General features: G+C 42.6%; 1 long non-coding RNA gene across 1 annotated transcript; it reads right to left on the reverse strand.

Annotated features, from left to right (window-relative positions):
- Positions 1-358: 358 nt before the first annotated feature.
- Positions 359-20319, reverse strand: LOC135910282 (uncharacterized). The gene is made up of 3 exons (XR_010566989.2): positions 20129-20319; positions 1620-1680; positions 359-480 (listed from the first exon to the last, which is right to left on the reverse strand). It is a non-coding gene; the product is annotated as an uncharacterized lncRNA (long non-coding RNA).
- Positions 20320-20777: the final 458 nt, after the last annotated feature.

Consider the following 20777-nt stretch of genomic DNA (forward strand, 5'->3'; position numbering starts at 1 on the left):
ACTACCTACTGGGAACTGAACTTTGCAGAAATCTTTATTTTAAGAAAGAGGGGTTTGGTCAAGGATTACATTATCCAACTTTAGAGAAAGCCATTATTGTGAAACGGTGTCAAAAGGTTCGGCAAAGTCGAATAAAGTGCAGTGAGAATTGAAACCAGATAGTAGCTCTGAGAAGAGCTACTGAGTTTAGCCATAGTAGCCGAGTGTTGAAAATAAACCTTCTTTTTGAGTCAAATTGACGGGAGTTAAATAAATATTTCCATTCAAAGAAATTTTACAAATTGTACACGATAGATATGTTCAAATGTCTTACATGAATGCTAGTAAGATTTCACGAAAGTTTAGGACATTCAGCGTCTTTCAACGAAAGATGAGGAAAATTTTATTGTTCAGCTCGACTGTAATGCCCGTGGTGCCCAACCAAACTTTTCTTGTATTCTGTGATCCGCTGAAGCAAAGAATCTCATTTCTTCCATGTTGCTGAAAAAGAAGCGCAAATACTTAAGATTCCGTTGAGAATTCCTTTCCTTCACCCATAGCTCAAGAAGCCAACAAATACTGACACCAAAGACAACATAGGGGAAGCGCCTTGTCCTGGCATCTTTCTTGTGTCTGTTGTTTTGCGCTAAACAATGTATTCATAGGGGAAGTTACTTGTGCCTAATAAATCAGATAAACAAACGATAATATAATGGAACTCAGTGTGGTTGAAAAAAACTTGCCGCAGGTAGGGAACAATCCCACAACCTTCGCATTTCACGTGCGATGCTTTACCAATTGAGCTACCGCGGCGCCGTTTCCCCATCCACTTTCTTTGGTATTTATTTATGTTTGCTAGTAGAACCTTTGGAGTGCTGGCCAGGGCCACCACTCGCAGACCTTGGCGGCGGATGTGGAACATCCTTTCTGCCACAGGCGTCATGCGAACGTGATCTTTTCGGGTTAAGGCAAACGGTCAATAAACTCACACATGCTACCTGAATGCATCAATGTTGCGGATTCGAGACCCTCCTTACGTAATAAACGAGAAGAAAGTGGGTTAACCGAGGGACCCGATTTTTATTATTCATTTCATAAGAAGCCATCAAACAATGACACCAAGGACAACATAGGGGAAATTACTTCATAAGAAGCCAACAAACACTGACAACAAGGAAAGCATAGATGAAATTACTTCATAAGAAGCCAACAAACAATGACACCAAGGACAACATAGGGGTGTCAACATGTGTCCTTCACACATGTGATTCGTTTCATTTAAATTTATCATGTGTGTTGACAGCTCAAGATGGTGAGAGAAAATAGAACGGAGGCATGTCTTGATTTTAAAGCCGAGGTGGAGCTGAGAGATATTTCATGAATAATAAGCGCTTTCCAGGGAAAGAGGGGGTAAAATCACTCCCAAGCGGATTATATGTTACTTGTGTCACTGATTTAGCAGTTTGTTGTTTATTATACATAGAAGGGCTGTTTTTGAATACTTTTTAGATGAAAGATATCACAATGATTGTTTGTCTAAAAATAACCTACTTTGCTTACCTTGAAATTAATAGCCATGGCTCCAGTATGACATAGTCTTTATTCTACGAGATATGAGATAGAATATTGACTGTGCATACCTCTAGGCTCCATTTAGTGCTTGGGGGGACGACTGCAAGAAGTTCCACTAGCGTCCTTGACCTGCAAACAAAGTGCTTTATATTAAAGCGGGTCGTCTTTGCAAAAAGCCACTCCAACAAAAGGTGTTTCATAAGAGTGGTTGCATATCGTTAATTAATAGAAGAACAGGTGATTGGCCTCAAGTGACACTGAAGAAAATGGAAAGTAGCAAGGCCGCACTACCATTACTGCATGTAGACCATGGCAACATGGCAATGGAACATGGCAATGGAAGACAAACACGAAATAAAGATAGAAGTAGAGTTGAAATGGCCTTGGAAAAGTCGAGAGGTGCACTCGAGCACTTGTTGGCAGGCGAATCGGTGGCATCGATTGTCCTGACCTAAGGCGGAGGTGAGTACTAGTTGCACCTCCCTGGTCTGGCTTGCCCCTCTATGGCTCGCAGTTGTGCACCGTGGCCACATCCTACGGTAGAGTGACAATCTCGCCCTCACCAAATTCAACGGCCAAACAAACTGTCCTATGATACGGTGGCATCGCTGATGCAAACATGTGACACCATCTACATGAAGGTTTAGTACACTTACTTGGGAAAACAATCATTACCTTGTGATTTGTGAAGTTTAACACGACCTGAATGTTACGCCTGGACAAGGGTAAGGTGAGTTTGTTGGCGTACTGTTTGTACTTATTGTTCGACTAACGTACATTGCTTTTTGTTTCTATATATCTTGACTGTGCTCTTGTTTGTTGGTCTTAGGCACCGACAACCATGACAAGTTAAGTATGATACCTCCCCCAATCAAATAACTTTTTCCTAAACGAAGGCTTAAGGATGGCTGTTTTCGTAGATGATCTCCTAGTCATGGCCACAAGCACTGCTGAACACTGAGCATGTAACCTTCACTTATGCCATGCACTGCATGCGTCACACAATATGAAAATTCACCGTTGCACAAAACAGTTCATCTTGGTAAACTTTACATCATCATTGTCATCATTTCTAAATCTGTAACACAACCAACATTCCTTTGGCACTTCTCAAATAAACACGCATAAACTTAACAAACCCAATGCTTATTACTCTTTGGATCTCTCATCTCAATGATGAATCACTCTGAATGGCTTCATGAAACTGTCCAATGAAAATGTACTTGAATAAGAAAATATAATACAAAAAGAACAGAGATTTAGGCTAAGCACGCTTCCATGCCAACGCCAACTTTGATAGAGAAATTATAAATAACATTTTTGGTTGAAAATCACTGCAGCAATTTCCGAAATGACTCCAGTATAAGATCGCATACCCTTGTGTTGAGCACATTGTTACCATGACCTCTGTCTTTCCAACTGATCTGTTAATTACCGCACTAATATTTCAAGTTAGACGTCAACATCTCAATGATGACGTGTTCATGCGATTCTTTAACCTAAGGCTATAATGCCTGTTCCCCTCTGCAGGCTACGTACAGATAAGTGTTCATTTACAGACATAGATCCTCTAGTTTTTCAACGCTAGCCGACCTTCTGCCTGCTTGTTAAAATTGTTAGTGTTTTGTCCCCAATGCACCTAACTTTATTCTACACTCTAGCGTGCTTCATAATATTCCTCATAAGTGAGGCTCTTGCCTTCTTCGCCATTTCCAAGAACGATGAGAAATTCCTATTGTGTCAAATTTGTTTCCTCGTTTACCGTTGTGCTTTCTGTGAGATTTTTCTGTTTTTATGATGTGCCCAGTCTTTTACATCGTTTCATTCTGTCGTTCCATTTGCTTGTATGATTGAGTGAACAACATTTTGTCTTCAAGCATTTATTCCTTTCTTTCGCGTCGTTTTTTTTTTGAGAATTCTCCAGCGAGCAATCATGGAACTTGCCAACCAACGTGCCGGAGATCCACATTTTGTCACGTTGCGTCTTCATCTTGAGGTGACAGAGTGCTCTCAGGTAAAATATACCTCACCGTCCTTCTCTGAAATACCTCCCTTTACAACATGGCTGCTCACCGATGCTGTTTTCTTTAGGCTACGACATGCCACAGTTTATTCTTTTTGGGCGCTGGATTGCTGCCAAGCGCAGCGTGTGTCTTAGGCCTTAGAAATTTGACTTTTATGCATCTATTCTTTTTTCCTTTCTGTTCTTTCACATCCTTCACGCTATTTGGGCATCAATTCTTCCCTTCAGTCTCCTTCTTGGTTGTGTGTTCGTGAAAGACCTCCTTTTGCCCATGGATGCTTCGGTCATGATTCCAGTTGCTGCTTATTGATCTTTGTGAAGTTACCATCGTCGTCATACTGCTGTCATCCAGCACACGCACTATCTTTAATTCTACTTCACTCAATTTGCGTCTTAGACACAAACAATGAATCTAGACAAACGTACTGGTCAGGGTGCTAACGCGTTGGGGCGCCACGAACAATGCTGCACAGCCAGCTGCTTGCAAAGTGCTTTGACGCCGTCGAGTTCCACAGTGTGTGGGGGTCTGGACAATTTTTTCTGTTATGTTCGCGAAGCTCGATAATTTATTCGTCGTCTACATCAAGCAGCACTTGTGTTGCCGGTGCTACATCTCATTTTTTTCAGCTTCAGTTTGGGCCACTCACTAGTCAATCTTCTAGCTCTAGAAACAAATTATCATTAGCGTTAGCGCTTTCTGGTGGTAAAAATATATTGCAAAATTTGCACTCAATATTTCATGTCGTCTAACATGTAGAAAATAGTCCAAGTTTGGAGACTTAGCATCGGAAGCAAGAACAATTTGACCTAAAGCTACATTGCAGAAGAAAATAATACCCTTCCGGGGAGTGGGGTTAAGGGGAATGTCCAGCTTTAAAAGTTGTTGTTCTAGCTTAACGTGTTCGAAAGAAAGCAAAACGCGCTTTCAATATTATTATTCGCATGAATTTTGTATGGTATCAGTGGTAGGATACTGAAGACCGCTAATAATGCAGATAAATGTTTTATGCACCACGCTTCGTCTTTCCGAGGCCCTTCACGCTTTGACCTTTGCTGACTTGAGAAGGTTTACAAACCATTCTCAAAGTCAATTTAAACAACCAAAACGATTTATTTTTATGAACGAGAAGAAAGAAAACAGAGGGCGGGATTTCTTATTAGTCATAAATGCCAAAATTAGACACCAAGCACAGCATAGGGAAAATATATGTTACCTTATATCTGAAATAAAGAAACTATATGATAACGAAAATAAAAATGGATGAACAAACAACTAGAGGCAAGTAGCGAACGAACACACGTCTTCGGATTACGCATGCGAGGTTCTTACTAATTCAGCTACCATGGCACCGTTTTCCCATCTGCTTTCTGAGGCATTTATGTTTACCTACTAGAACTAAACAAACGTGTGAGTGTTAGCCGGGGTCACAGCTCACGGCCTTGACAGTGGATTGTCACCATCCACCCCCCCCCCCCTATTTATTTTTGGAGGCATTACATGTACGGGTTTTTCATCAACTCCTTTCGATTATTTATCATTTCTTTTATTCAAATATTACGTACATGTTATTTGCCCTGTCCTGTCATTTGTGTGTTTTTTTGTTGGCTTCTTGTGATGTGATTACTTTTGTGTCACATCATGTGTGAGCGCTTATCATATCCTTCTTGTTGTTACTAATCTTTCTGCATGCTCTCCCACAGGGCTTCCACATGATTCATTTACTTCCCCGGGAATAGTACCGTGCAGCCAGGTCAAGATATACTAGACGTGTTTGTCCTTGAATAAAAATCTCTTGTCGTACTTTTCTATCAAAAGCATAATTATGGTTCTTATCTAGTCTGAAGCCGTCTTTCTTCTTGAATCTGTAGGGAAGTAGCTTTCAGGAACAGAAGATAAACTCCAGGAAAATACGCATATTAGCAATGAGGTCCCATTTTATAAGATGATCTTGGAACAATAACCCAGTGTATTTTATTGCAGAAGATAAAAATCTATGAGACAGTGGTTGTGAGCACTAAAGTTAAATTTCTTGGAGTGCTGGTTTTAATTATTAGCGAAGCAGGTTTGAATAAAGAAAAGATAGAACTTAACTAAAAGGTAGACGCATGAATTAAAGTTCAATTTCAAAGTCAACTAGTTTAACTAATGACCAAGTGTTTCGATTACATATAATAGAGCTATGTAAAACGGTGGATATAAGCTCTCATCTTCCTTCATCTAGCGCAGTAATCCATATCAGTTGGTAAATGCGCCTTTCGTCTGGATTTTTTTTATAAATGCGCTGGAGTCACAACAAACAAGCCGCACTCAGCGTTGCAAAGCTATCTATATTGCTCAATGCTAGCTCGCTCAATGCAAGTTCTCGTCTCATTTCATTACCTTAACGTTGTTCTGTACATACACTTGGTTGCTTCTGTCCCCAATTTAAGTTCTCTCTAGCCGCTTTCTGAAATTTTCTGTCGAAGACATCTTCGGATTTTACCTCTTGTTCCGCTTCTCTATCCAGGCACATACCCAGTGTGCACGCACCAATTCTGGGGGCTTGCACAATGTTCAGACACCTAATAGCATATGCGCAGTTGCAGATATCCAGGGCCTCAAGTTGTTTATTCGATCACATAGTAAATAGCACATGCGCAGCATTACAAACCTGCTTGCACAAGTTGTCTTTCTGGGCATAAGCTTTGTGAAACAACGCAGTGGCCCAAGTTGCAGTAAAATTAATAAGACAGCAGCAGCTATAAACCGTTAAGTGGCGCTAAACAGGAAAGGTTTCTATTACATATAGGTCCTGGTTCAGCAATTGACCCCAAGCCCAATGCCATTCCTCGCGTTGGTCCCATATCTTCACAACCCGCGTTTGCATTAAGTTTGGGTGTCACTAGAACATAAGAACTAGGGGGATCGAGCGCACATATTATATTCTATTGAAGTGTGCTACACAATGTGAGAATTGTTATGTGGTTTGGTACTTATTGATTTCATCTTATTTTTTTTTAAATGTACTCGCCGCTTCTTAGCAAATAGTCCGTTGGGTCTATGTGTCATGGTATGGTAATTATAATCATTATAAAACTGCGGCAATCCTCTAAAACAGCACGTTGGGAGCAGCACGACGTGAACTGTCCGCTTCTACGGACGCGGCTAGTGCTATTGTATGGAAATCATCCCATGGAAATGAATATATTAAAATATTCGCACGGAAATCATTGTATGGAAATTATTGTATTGAAAGAATTGTATGGAAATTATAATTTTTTACCGACGTAGTAGACGCGTAATCGGTGCCACCGAATATTATTCGCCAGTTTCGCGACGCCTGTCCCCAATTCCCTCCTACCCCTCCTCCTCCGCCATTGTGGGTATGTTCGATTGCATGGAAATCATCATTAAAATCAACAAGTGGACGCGCTTCTAGGCTGATCCCTTATTATGGGTATCTGTCATAGTACGGAAATCATCGACATTATCAATACGCTGCTATAGTCTCGAACAGTTATACGGTGTTTGCACCACATTATAACAACCACTTCTTGGCCGAACCGCCGATGTGGGTATGCGTTATATTACGGAACTATCTTAAAGAGCTAGTTAGTATTGGTGCGAGAGAAGCACACACGCGTTTGTGGCCTAATAGTTGTACTATGGGACAGCTGCGGAAGCGTGCCGAAATTCGATATCCGCTGCCAGAAGACACGGGTTGAACCTAGTCGCTGAGAACGTAACCAGCGACCGACCAGCTAGAAAGGCGCAACTATGGGTTAATGTCTGCGCTACGCGTCACGTGGCTGTAGTTTGCCTGTGCTGTGATTGAGGCACCTTTTTTAAGAGATTCGTACACTGCACAAAACGAGTTAGACCGAAGCGCGCGTTTGGCTCGAAAGCCGTGGTGATATAGAATAAACACCGCTCCAATGTCAGCGTGCTGTGTATTGCCTTCTTCAAGCAACAACTATAGTCTCTTTCTCCCTTGTACACAAGCGTCGGATGGCTCTGTCCCTGATGAACAGTTTATTTTTCTTTATGTCGTCACGGCGGTATAAAGAAGCGGCGACACCCTGTGTGGCTGAGGCACCGCAAAAGGTATTCTGGCGTCAGGCACTTTGGAATGTGTTGGTGAGGGTGTTCCAAAAAACAACATAAAATAAAGAACATACAAAGAAAAACAATAGAAAAATGGGGGAAGACCAAAACTGGAATAACAAATAGGAGGGTGACATGAGTAAAAGCGGGCGGGCGCTGATTTATATGGGGAAATGGGTCGTACAGTTCATATATGCGTAAAAACATGCAGGAGTATAATAAATTGAGTAGTAGATTGGGGAAAGTTGGAAATGGAGAAATAGGTGAGGTTAACAATAAAGGTTAGCTCGTGGCACAATGTGATTTGTGCCTTGGTTCATGATAAGTGAATTATGGAGAAATACTGAGAATTATGGAGGGCATTAATACTAAAAGCACACTACCCCAAAACGTCATTTTCTGAACACTAGACGTCGCGGTCCTGCACACCAAAATTCCAATCGCCGATGGATTATCTTCGATAAAACGAACGCCGTCTAAACACAATGCACCACACTGTTGAAGCATACTTGCTTCTCATTGAATGAGTTCCAACGCATAACTACGAATTTAAAGACAGGTACTACATACAAATACGTGGGACAAGTATGGGTAAGTCTTTGCACCAACCTACGCGAACGTCTTTGTGGGGATTCTGGAAATAGATTTCTTATCGCGCTGCACTGACAAGCCTCACACATACCTTCGATAGATGGGCGACATATTTATATCATGAGGGGGGGGGGGGGACAATGCCAAGAATGTCTAGATAAATATGGAGCATTTGTAAATTCTTTTCTCCCAACAATAAAGTTCACATCAGAATTTTTTACGGAGTGCAGAAGATTTCTGGACACAACAATATACATTGACAATGAGACACTAAATACAACTTTGTATAGGAAACCTTGTGACAAACAACAGCATCTAGAATATACGAGCTACCATCCCGGACATTGCAAACAAGGCATCTTTAAAGGCCAAGCCACACGACTGCACCCCCTTTGCGTTGTACAATAAGATTACATAGATAGACTCCATCACCTGAAAAAAAAACGCTCTCAAACAGCAACCAGCCAAAGAGTGCTTTTCAAAAAGCCTACGCCGATGCAACAAAACTTTATCGAGCCGGGGTCCTCAAGCCCCGCCCGAGGACAACAAGAACAACAACACCTCTTGTTACTACTAAATTATCAACCGCACTCCAAAATGAGAGCAAAATCCTGAGTAAACAGTGCCCAATTCTCACCAGCAACCAGAAACCTAATAAGACATTTGCCGACCCACCCAGAGTAGCCTAAAGACGCAACACTAATTCTTGGGATATTTTTGTACATACGAAACTAAGGACAAAGCTGAAGTTAGGAACCGGTCCCTGTGGCCGCCTCAGGTGCTCTACATACGGAAATATTCAATGTAATAATAAAGTAAAAACCACAGCGTCGAATTACTCAAATGAGGTAACTTCGAGTTTCACCTTCAGATAAAGCAACGTAGTTTTAGTTTACTGTCTGGAATGTGCTAGCAAACAATACATAGGTGGAAGTGGACAACGAATTCACAGAAAACTCAGCGGTCACCGTGCAGGGACAAAACATAATTTACCTAAAGCAGTAGCCAGGCACTTCAACAAACACGGTCATGTATTCGACAAAGCAAGGCTGTATATAATACAAACAAATTTCCGTGCACTTCGAAAGAGGAAACATGCGGAATCATACCTCATACACTAGTTTAAATGCCAACGCTCAACGGGTAATAATTTGGCACATGGTAACTTAGAATATATAAGATCTGTAAATTAAATCTGAAGTTCCCATATCATCAACCAATGTACAAAAGACATTGTGCCACCAGGTAACCCTTAAATCTTAGCCTCACCAATTCCTCCAATTCCAATTTTTCCCTCCCTACTACTCAATGTATTACTCTTTCATATTTTATGCATACATCAACTGTACGACACTTTTTCCAATATGCACCTGCCCCCGCCCGCTGTTACTCATGTGACCCTCCTATTTGGTATTCCGGTTTAGGTTGCCCCCTTTTTCGTTTTTCTTTTCTTTGTCTGCTTTTAATTTTAGTTTTTGAGACACCCTCACCTAGGCATTCCTAAGTCCCAGACGCCAGGATACATTTTTCGGTGCCTCAACCACACAGGGTGTCGCCACTTCTGTATGATGCCGTGACGACGCCTACGTTGAGCTACTGGGGCTAATGTCCCTTCAAAGACCAAGCCGCTGCCTTCCAGCTACCGCTCCTGCCCCTCATCGAGGGAACTACGCTTAAAGAGGCGAGGCGACAGCGCTCATTCTCTTAAATGTCTCTCCCTTTACAACCAGCCACCGCCGACAACAACCGCACGTGGCGTCACTATACTAACCCGTTAAAACTAACATGCCGACGATGATGCGGCCACTTTGACGAAGATAGGGCCTCCTATCGAAATGTTGGCCAGCCTTTCTGAGGCACCTTATTCCTGTTTATAACTTTTGTATCGAGTGCCATTGCTTTAATTACGCAACCGTCAAGGACCTTTGTTTATATTGTTGCACAACCTTTATAGCAAATGCCTTTTAGGCGTAGTGCTTAAGTACGAAATCTCACAGCATCAACGGTGCACGTGACACCAAAATTTTAAAGTGGCAGTACCTCTTGCTAAAGGTAATGTACCTCTTTCAGTGCTCTTTAAAAAGACTGCAACAATGGGTTGCTAAGCCTTAAGGGCTGGAATTAGTGACAATTTACGAAAGAGCAACCAATGCAGTTTTCAGGGTGCCATTTATAAGAGAACATTTATAGAAAAAGAAGGAGGAAAATACCAGCACGACAAAAGTGCTGGAAAACCTCAAGTGAAAAGTGAACACGAAACATTAGCATAGTGCGCTGTTTTTACAGCTTTTCTTCAATAAAGAAGACGAAATGATGGGAAAATAATTGTTTGTATACGATTGGCCTGTTCCTTAATAAACCTAATTTTAATAGCTATTGTTCTGATGTTACGGCATATAAATTGTGAAAATATCAGGGGTCTCTAATTGCAGTCAGTACTCCACAGTTTCGGCTGCGCCGGTAACATTGCTTTGTATTCCAATATTGGCTGTGCGGCAATGCATATTTGTCCGATCGAGAGTCTTCGCAGAGTATTTGGTGCCAATCGATGCGTAAATATACGCTGCAATATTGCTGCGTTATTACTTCTTCCTTGAGGAAGTGGCTTTGCTATAACCGTACCACTTATTCAAACAAGAAAATGTGCGTTTACCCACCCTTGAAGGTTGCTGGACGACGCGATGGCGTTGTTGTTGGACGTCTAGTAGTAGTAACAGGTCGGTATACGAAAACTCTCTCCTCAACTTGTACACTATGGGGCTCGGCAAGAACAGCAGACCAACCTCCTCCTTGCATCGTGGAGAAAATAAAGACTAATGTGGCAGAAACTACCAAAACCTCCCAGAATGAAACCTTCGCCATAGAAGCCAGGCGCCGAAGTCATTATGTTAGGCCGAGGCGCCAAGAGTTTATATGCGTTGTCGCTCGCAATGCATGCTCAGAAACCAAAAAAGTTGCGTTTATATTTTGCACCTAAAAATGACATTTTTTATGGATGTTCTGACGCAAAATGTAATTATGAGTCACTTTCGAGTGTGACGCATGTTTAGCACAGAAATGATGCAAAACTACAATTCTTTAATCACAGCTGGTTCTAGGCCAAGCCAAAATTGTCAAAAAGAACAATGGTGCAGTGCGAGTAAACTACCTGAACGGAACGACTAAACGTTGCAGGTTGTATGTTTATTTCACATCTTGTCCACCATCCAATTTTAGCAGTTCTTTTTACTTGTTGGCATAACCAATATTTAAAAAAAGTAGAGGCATTATTAAAAATAAGAGTTTGGCACGTGAATCGCAGGAGGATTTTGTCAGCCAAAAAAGAAGCAAATTTGGCTTTCAGGCACTTCTCTCCCTTCAGCTGAATGTTCGTAGGTCTGCCACCAGCGTAATCGGCCTGCGTGCACATTAGGAGACCGTTAATGTAGAGCCGTGAGAAAACAGGTAGTGGGTAGTTCTATTGCGCTTGCTAGTATGACGACACTTGCGTGCGGTTGACCTCCACACAAGCCTCAAGCCTCATGTGCCACCTAGTGAGCCACCCGTCACGTACTATTCATATGAATCATTAATCAAATGATTGACCTATACTTTCCGCTTCCCAACACTCCAAGCGGCTACTGCTGGCTTATTTCTGCTATCGACCACCTCACGTGGTGCGCTTAAACATCAGCCCTAGCATCTACCAGAGCAAAAGACGTCGCCAGTTTTATCCTTCAAAACCTGATTTTACGCCATGGAGCAACTCGAGAATTACTGAGCGACCGCGGTCACGTTTTCCTGTCTGACGTCTTTTCAGCATTGCTAAAGGAGTGTAGCATCATTCACCGCACTGCTACAGCATATCATCCTCAAACTAATGGGATGACAGAACGTTTCAACCGCGCCCTTGGTGACACGTTGGCCATGTATGCTTCATATGACCCCTTGAATCGGGATCACATTCTACCTTTCGTCAACTACGCTTACAAAACCACCACGCAAAGCACCACTGGGTTCTGCCCTTTCTTTCTCCTTTACGGACACGAACCTTCATGCACTATGGACATGATTCTACCTTGCCGGCCAGACGCTTCGGAGTGGACGACTGGTTCTAGAGCGGCTGCTTACGCCGAAGAATGTCGCCAGCTCGCTCGTTCATTCACATCCCAGGACCAGTGGCGCCAAAAGCTTCGCCACGATTCATTAACTACTGCTACGTGCTTTGCGCTTGGCTCGCTGGTCTGGTTGTGGGTACCCTCTACTCCTCCAGGCCTTTCCTCCAAGCTGCTCTCCAAGTACCAAGGTCCTTATCGGGTACTGCAACAAACATCCGTGGTCAACTAGCTCATCGAGCCAATCGAAACGCCTGCCGACCAGCGTCGTCGGGGCCAGGAAATTATCCACGGCTCCCAGATCAAGCACTGCCATGACCCCCCCTGTGTTCTCCGGTCCTTAGGTCGCCAAGATGGCTACTCTTTCGGTGGGGAGTGATTGTACGGAAGGCACTGGGCAGGGGGCATGGAGCTGGTGTGCTAGTGCACGAGAATAAGACGACGAGAAGTGCTTGCTTCCTCGTTACGATATAGCGACGACCTGCTTGAGCCTACCGCTACAACCTATAACTAGTGCTGATAGGCGAGCACCTCCGTTGCAGATTATTTATTTTATGTAACATCACGTGTACTAACAATTTCCTTGTTGTGAGCTCTTATGAAATCCTTCTTTTTGTTACTTTTTTTCCTATGTGCTTTCCCACATGGATTTGACATTGTCCATTTACTTCACTGGGAGGCCAGTTCGATTTTCTCCAGAAATATTCGCGCTTGAATAAAACTCTCTGATCGTTTCTTTCGGTCAATAAGAAAAGTATGTTTATTAATCTAGTAGCAAGCCGTCTTGCATCTTCAATGTATAGCGAAGTACCTTTCAGGAGCAGAAAATAAAACTACAGGAAAGTACGAATATTATCTCTAAGGTCCCATTTTTTAAACGCTGCTCTTGGAACTATAGCACACAGAATTTTATTTCAGGAAACGAAACTGTGCGAGGAGCTGGTTTTGAGCTCTGAAGTTTTAGTGAAGCGGTTCTGAATAAAACACGTAAACCTTGACTGAAAGGCAGATGCGGGATATAAAGTGCAATTTGAAAATGAAATGGTTTTAGCGATGGCGAAGTGGTTTTGCTTGCATACGATAAAAATGTGGAGCTTCGTCATCTTCCTTTCCCTACCGCAGAGTTGCACATCTATTGATAAATGTGCCTTTGATCTGGGTATACTCTTAAATATATGCACTACAGCCGGCAAGCCACACTCAGTGTCACAATGTTTTAAAAATGGTAATAAAATGTATAAATGGCAAAATGCTGCCATGGTATAAGGTTTTATCACTATATGTTCTTGTGGAAGAAGTAACCGGCGACAAACATATAGAAATATTATTATTCTATAAAAAATAGGAAAAATCTTCCAAGGCATCATAACTATTTCTTGGAGTGTAGAACCCAGATACAAAAGAAGCCATTATGGTTTTTTTTAGAATATAATCCCTGCAACTGAAAAAAAAATACACGCCGTTACCCTACACATGGGCGAATAGTTGATTAGCAAAGTGCTGCGTGATAATCGCTGGACTGTTTCAATATTATTCCACTTCTCCCTACCTAAAGGCTGCTGTTCCCGTTAATGGACAATGAGCCAGGTTTTCGGTAACTTAGCTAGATTTAAGCATTTTTCAGTGTTGTATGGTGTAAGCACTGTTAACTTCGCAAGGAGAGGGTACAGAGTCTGGTTTGTCACCTTGGCTATCCACAGCTGTTCCCTGCATCATTTCACTCACAATGGCTTGCATCATGTATCTGTTGTGTTCATACCCATTGGCGACGCAGACATTGAAATAAAGAACGTTGAAGTGATTCAAGAACAGCCTCGTGCCGCTGCTAGCCACTATGTTGAAATTCCGGAGGCTAGGTTCTTTGGCAGAAGGGGAATTGTCTGCAAATACTCAGGAACCGGCTAGTGGGTCTAACTTGATCCGATGCAGAAGCTGCGCATTGTTGCCGGTAAATGTATTCAACGCAGAGCAACTGGCGTGTACAATGGGTATTGTAAGTTTTCTTGACCGATGCTGCTGTCGCCAGGAATTACCCATGCCTTCTGGGAAGCTGACACGGCCATTGTTCAGGCGTAGCACTTCAACAACGTGGTTGATGAAACTCGAGAGCCGATAGAGTACATTATAGCAACGTTTGCTACTTGCGTATAAATATCATTTCACTGATTATGCTGTCTGCCTCAACCCCTCCATCGAATATCATTGTTTGGGTGAGGGATTTCTTCCATGGACGAATACCCAGACCCGAGGCATACCTGAGAGGGAAGTGCTTTCCCTACTGTTGTTTATTATACTACTACGCTATATTCCAAATTATATTGTAATTATAGAATGTTGCGAATTTGTTTTGTATCTAGTAGCGATTTTACCACATTTAGCCTGCAAATTTCAACTACAATATGCAAAAACATTTTTCGGAGCATACAAACATGTTACCGGCACAACTTACCCACTTTGTGTCAGAACGGGTACATTTCTTTCATGTTGTGTGGCCAAAAATCAGCCTTTCTCAGGCAGTGTTTATGCGGAGTATTTTAGCAGAAATGACCGTTTATGTGGGCTAGATTTCATCTTCCTATGTAATGTTTCTGGAGAGCCTCCTAGCAAACATGGACATTCACACATGATCCATTTCATGTGTCATTTCAATAAGAGAAGGTAATACATGCAAGTTTGATTGCGTCTTTCCAAAGATTGTTAAGCTCATGGCCAAATAGACACTACTCATACTCTTCAATGATAATCTGGAAGCTTTCCCCTCATACATGGTAGCGCCCACGGATGCCTCACTGAAGTATGAGGAATGGGTAATAGGACTTTCCTCGGAAATACCATAATCATTGCAAGCTTTGCTATCTACCGGATTATACTCGAATCCTTGTACCTGAATTCAATGCCATTTTCTTGGCCTTATGCAGTGCTCCCAACAACGCGCCTCTCATAATATTGCGCGCATACTGTCTGTCTGCATTGTTGTCCTTAGAAAGCACAAATAGTTCACGGCTGCCCCGGTCGCTACACTTCTTCATATCGCCCCATGTTAAAGAAATTTGGTTTTCTTGCGGTAGCAATAAAATGGACACTCCAGATGCATTTTCGCCATCGCCATCACAGCGATGTTCCGCACGAAAGCCCAACGGCGATAACACGGTCGCCAAGGGCCGTATGATGTATGTGTGAGTGAAAGCATGCAAGGGTGAGCCGACGATCGCTTCTCAATCTCGTGCGCGCAAGGAAGTAAAGTGCGGAGGAACCGCGTCGCCTTCCGTCGCGCGCATAACACGGGGAGGGCAGGGAGGGTGGGTGCATTTGTTCTTCGGCAGCAACTGCGTATGGCGTGGCTACGCACAGCCTCGCGGACTTTACCTTGAAAGCAATCAGCTCGGGGGGCACAGTCTAGGTGGGCAGGCGGCTCTTAGCTTTGCGGGCGCTGTGTTTCGCCGCTCAATTTCTGTTGAAGCGATAGACAGCACGAAGGCCACTTCGCTCGCTGCTGCTCCCGCGCTTCCTCGCGCCATCGTTTTGACAGCCATTGGCCACAGTGATCCAGTGCAATGTGTTCGTGTTTGTCTGAGTGCGCTGACACCATGCTTCTTAATACATATTTAGTAAGCGAGTGTTTACACATTTATACGGCCGATAAAGCTACTAGCCTTACTTAATTATTATGGCTGTCTACTAATTCGCCATCGTAATCAATGCTCCGGCTTTCGGGCGAGACTGCGACGTTTTGTGGTTATGTCGACATTGTGGGCTAGTACTTAATGAGACTCTAGACAGCTTGACAAAGGCAGCTCTTGGTGGGTCAGTAGGTTGTTTTATACATAACTTTAGCTTGCTGCCGGTGACCACATTTCAAAGACAACGTCGATTTCTCGGACTAAAGGAATCGCTCCTTGCTCCATCGGATTAGGAACTTTATCGTTTCTCTGGAATGTCGGGTTAGGTCACTCTGAGTGATGAGAAGTTTCAATTGCCGTATTACGATGTTGAATATCACAATTCAATCCCTACCTAAGTAGGTGGCGTTCACACCATCATACATTTGTGCGTCATGTGGGGTTATACAGATTCACTGGACCATTTCCTCCTCTACTGCGCATTTCAGTGTTCCTCAAGAAAGACGTACTTTGTGCAAACCCTGTCGCATAGGAGCCTTACTCGCTCATTGATGGATGTTTTGTCTTTAGTTGCAAGCATCCTTTGCTGAGCCTGGAAGGAAGTCGGACTGGTTACGCAAGAGCACGTTGTAGCTATTGTGATTCTCTCATGTTTAAGATATTTTTCTCATTACTAACATTAGATCGCATTTTATTTTCATCTTTGTCAAAAATTGACATGATCCCTTTTTGAAACAGCAAGAAAAGCCAATAATTCATTTTGTAATGAATGTTATTCCGAATATAGGCAGTACTCACTACCACGATAACGGGAAGCGAGTACTTAATATTGCGTTTACGTTCGAACATGTCTCTCCTCGTTGCTACATGCCATATGTTGAATGCGGCAACAAGTACGTCTCTAACTCAATGCGCCCTCTTGTCCAATTTGTTCACTTAGATTCGTGCACCATGCTCTCAACCTATAGGCTAACAGGTTCACAAGGAAATCAACTGGCTCTTTACCTCACGCCTTAACATTTTGCTAAGCAAGCAGCTGTCAAGTATTGCTGTAATCATCAGCGAGCTCCGGCAATTCTTTCTCCAGGTAATGCGGATAATACTTTGGATATCATGGTGGCTATTGCAAAAGCGGAGTTACTCGCTTAAATTTGTAGCACAAAACAGTATTCACCATCTAGAGATGTTTGCATCCCGTTTTAGCTTTTTATGAACTTAGAAGCTGAAGTCAGCGACAAAAGCCAGGATAAAGGGATTTCTCCTTCCCGAGGCGAAGCACTCCGTAGTGGTGCGATTAGCTAACCATGCCAACAAGTCCGGTGGATCTGTATCCAATTTATTTTACAGCAAAATCTGGAAATTTGTTGAGCGAATGCCGGCTACTCGACTTTCGCGGTGGCTCAAGCACAGCCATAACTTTCACATATCTCAAACGAGTTTCAAGCCACATTTCAGTACAAAAGATAGACCAGCTATATTGGATGATGGAGTCCTAGACATCTCACTTTGCTTCATCGTTCAATAAAGCGAATATAGAGCCGCCTGACATAGCCGAAACGTATGCAAATTCCTATCACAACAGCAGAATGCGTTGAAAAACAAATTACACACACACATATATATATATACATATATATATACATATATATATACATATATATATATATATATATATATATATATATATATATATATACATATATATATATATACACACGCTATTTATCGCATTCTCCTCAATTTGATCAAAACGCCACCAAATGGCAGGCGTGTTCGTCGATTGTCTAAAAGCACGCATGACTCGAACCGTGTCAACAACCTGTGCACTGCCAATGGTGAGGTGGGTGACGAGTGCGCCGTGAATATCTCTTTTACAAACGAGTAATCTCTTTGGCTCTAGGCTCCCTCTCTCAGGCTTTTTACTTTCTTTTCCTTACTTTTCTATGTTTTCTTTCTTGTTTGCGTGCTTGTATTTCTCTACATAAATACGTAAAAAGACTGATCCTACAATTTACTGTATCCCTTTAGTACAATTGGTCGACATACCGAAACTATTCGGTAAATAAACCAAAGGTAGAGGCGAAGTTGTGAATCGCATCTTTTTATATATATTGTCGCGGGTTACTGAGATTCGTAACTTCAATTGCCAGAGATCGCGCTGTCGCACTCTATGAGCATGCATGAGATTAGGGAACGTAGTCTTTCACTATTGAGCCTATGTGAACTCTATAGCAGATTGTTTCGTCGTAACCATCGTGGCTCGATGGACACAGGGGTGCAACAATAAACGTTCATGTATATATATATATATATATATATATATATATATATATATATATATATATATATATATATATATATATATATATATATATAGTTACGCTACTATATGTATGCTAAAATCTAGTATGTTAATCTAATGGAAGCAGACAGACCTCATCGGACAGTGCGTCTTAATCGCCGACCTCAGTTTCTGCAGAAGCAGGAAACCCACAACACGGCCAACTGTTATGCTCGTAGAATTACCCCCCTTCCAGAAAGCATCGTCTCCGTGTTTCAAAGGCAAAACAGTCTTAAAAAAAAAGGAAAGCACATACATGGCAACACTGAGAGTGTTTGTGAAGAGGAAAGTGTCACACAAGCGAGATGAAGGCGAGTGGAGGTGAGAATAGCCTTGTCAACGTGAGTGGTGCAGTTTCATCCTGAAAACATGGTCAACATCTGTAGGCTGCATGCGTCGGGATCGCCGACTCGTGTATTGAATGAGTACGTCGTAGTTGACCTCACTGAGGCGACGGAGGACTCCGTAGGGCCTGAAGTAGTGGCGCAGTAACTTTTCAGATTGCTTTTCAAATTCCTTAACGTCTACGAAGCCAACATCTATATGCAAAAAATACTTGATAGTTTGTGTGCTGATTCACTAAGTTAACAAGGCATTACATGTTAACATTACTCTCCACTGGGTACAGGCAGACAGCCATGACTACAACAAGTAAGTCATACTTTCTCCATTAGAGGGTTCGCCTTTGCGAAATCACCTGTTTCCGGGGAGGTTTACTGCAGCAACTGCGCTGGTAGCAGCACCTCGTCGCGCAGAATCTAACCAGAGTTCGCGCTAAACTAATATTTGCGCTGTCTTACACAATACACTCAAGTGTTGCTTTATACTGAGTGTAGCCACATAACCGTGAACGTAGTCGTTGCAGAAGAAAAAAACCATAAATTTACGGTGCGCACATTGATGGTTGTCCTTAAAATGAATTTTTCTTAAAAGCATTGTATAGAGATAACTCATGTGATGCCGCTAGCAGCCTTGCTACTGCCGCCCATGGCTCTGGCGGCCCGATAACTTCTAAACGGCAACAAATTTACGGCCCAATCAACTCTCTGATGGCACTGGGGAGCACGATGTTCATTGTTTTTTGGCATTTGTAAATCTTCGTCTTTGTTTCCCCTCTTACTCCCGATTTGTTCCCACGGCACAAATATCTATGCTCCAACGGCACACACCTACCGTCACCTCCCAGTACCTCTGCTCGCTTTTATCGGATCTTTCTCGGGTGTAGAGTGTCACTCTCCAAAAGCTTCTGCTTCAAGTGAAAACATTGTCGTGATGCAATGCATTTCATTGCATTCTGTGTGGGAAATATACCAGATACTTATATGCGATGTCTCGCGTCGCATACAGGTGCGCGGCTTGTAAACGTGCGCTTTACTGGAAGGCCGGTCTGGCGTGCCTGAACCCCAAGCAGTGCAGCACAGGAGGCAAAGGCACGCATCTAGGCTGCACTAAACTTTTGTTAGGTTTCTTCAATGCGTGACCGGATCGGTTGCACTATTGCCCCTCGCATGAACAGGCAAATAATAAAGGCAGCTTTTATTTAGTGGTGGCCTGCTATCCCCGTAATTTATTCTTGCAATCTACTCCACCAGGGGAAACTTGTTTTGAGTCAAGCGGTTCGCCAAGCTCAAATCGATCAAATGCACACTGATATGAGAGATTTGTACTTACTGCATTGACATTCGTGGGGTAGGCCTTAGACGTCGGAGAAATTTAACTACGCATCTACTTAAGCAATACTCCGTTATAGCATTAGGCTTGCTGCATTCAATTTTAGTACGTGGCTACAACTCATTGATAAAAAGAAAGCGTGCTTCTGCTCACCCTTGAATTGCCCGTTAAACCTCTTTGTAGTAGTTGTGGGACGAGTAGTACTAGCAGGACGGTGGCCGTAAGCTCGCTCCTCAATTTTGATGGCATCTGACGCTGAAAGCGCGGATTTCTGGCCCCCCTCTTGTATGACTAGTAAAAGAAAGGCAAACATTGCAAAAACAACCAAGACGTTGAAGCTTGAATCTTTCATCGTAACTGGAAGATGAAGAAACTCTCAACATTCGGATTTGCTTCCCCTGGCTTTTATATAGTGATCCACGTATGGAGTGTTAAAGAGAAGAAGTGTAATTTCTGTTTTTTACCTACTATGAATTTGTGCAGATTTTCGATGAGAAATGCAGTGATACCGAAATTTTCAAAGAGCGATAGATTTCTTAGAATTATGTGCCGCAAGACGGCAATTGTTCCGTTACTGCTAGCTCTTGTAAAGCACATTCCTTAGAGGAACTATGCAATACTTATGAACAGACTTACAGAATAAGGACAAGGAGTTAAGGTTATGGGCAACTTAAGGGTCTATTTCTATGCCGTCTATGGCCTAGTGCAAAGTTGTAGGCATTGCATTGGCGTGTATGAGTGGGCATGCCAAGGCATTCTAATGTATTATTCCTTTGAGATCCTCCTATATTCTAATGCACAT

Source organism: Dermacentor albipictus, chromosome 8, assembly GCF_038994185.2.
Source record: "Dermacentor albipictus isolate Rhodes 1998 colony chromosome 8, USDA_Dalb.pri_finalv2, whole genome shotgun sequence".
NCBI lineage: Eukaryota > Metazoa > Arthropoda > Arachnida > Ixodida > Ixodidae > Dermacentor > Dermacentor albipictus.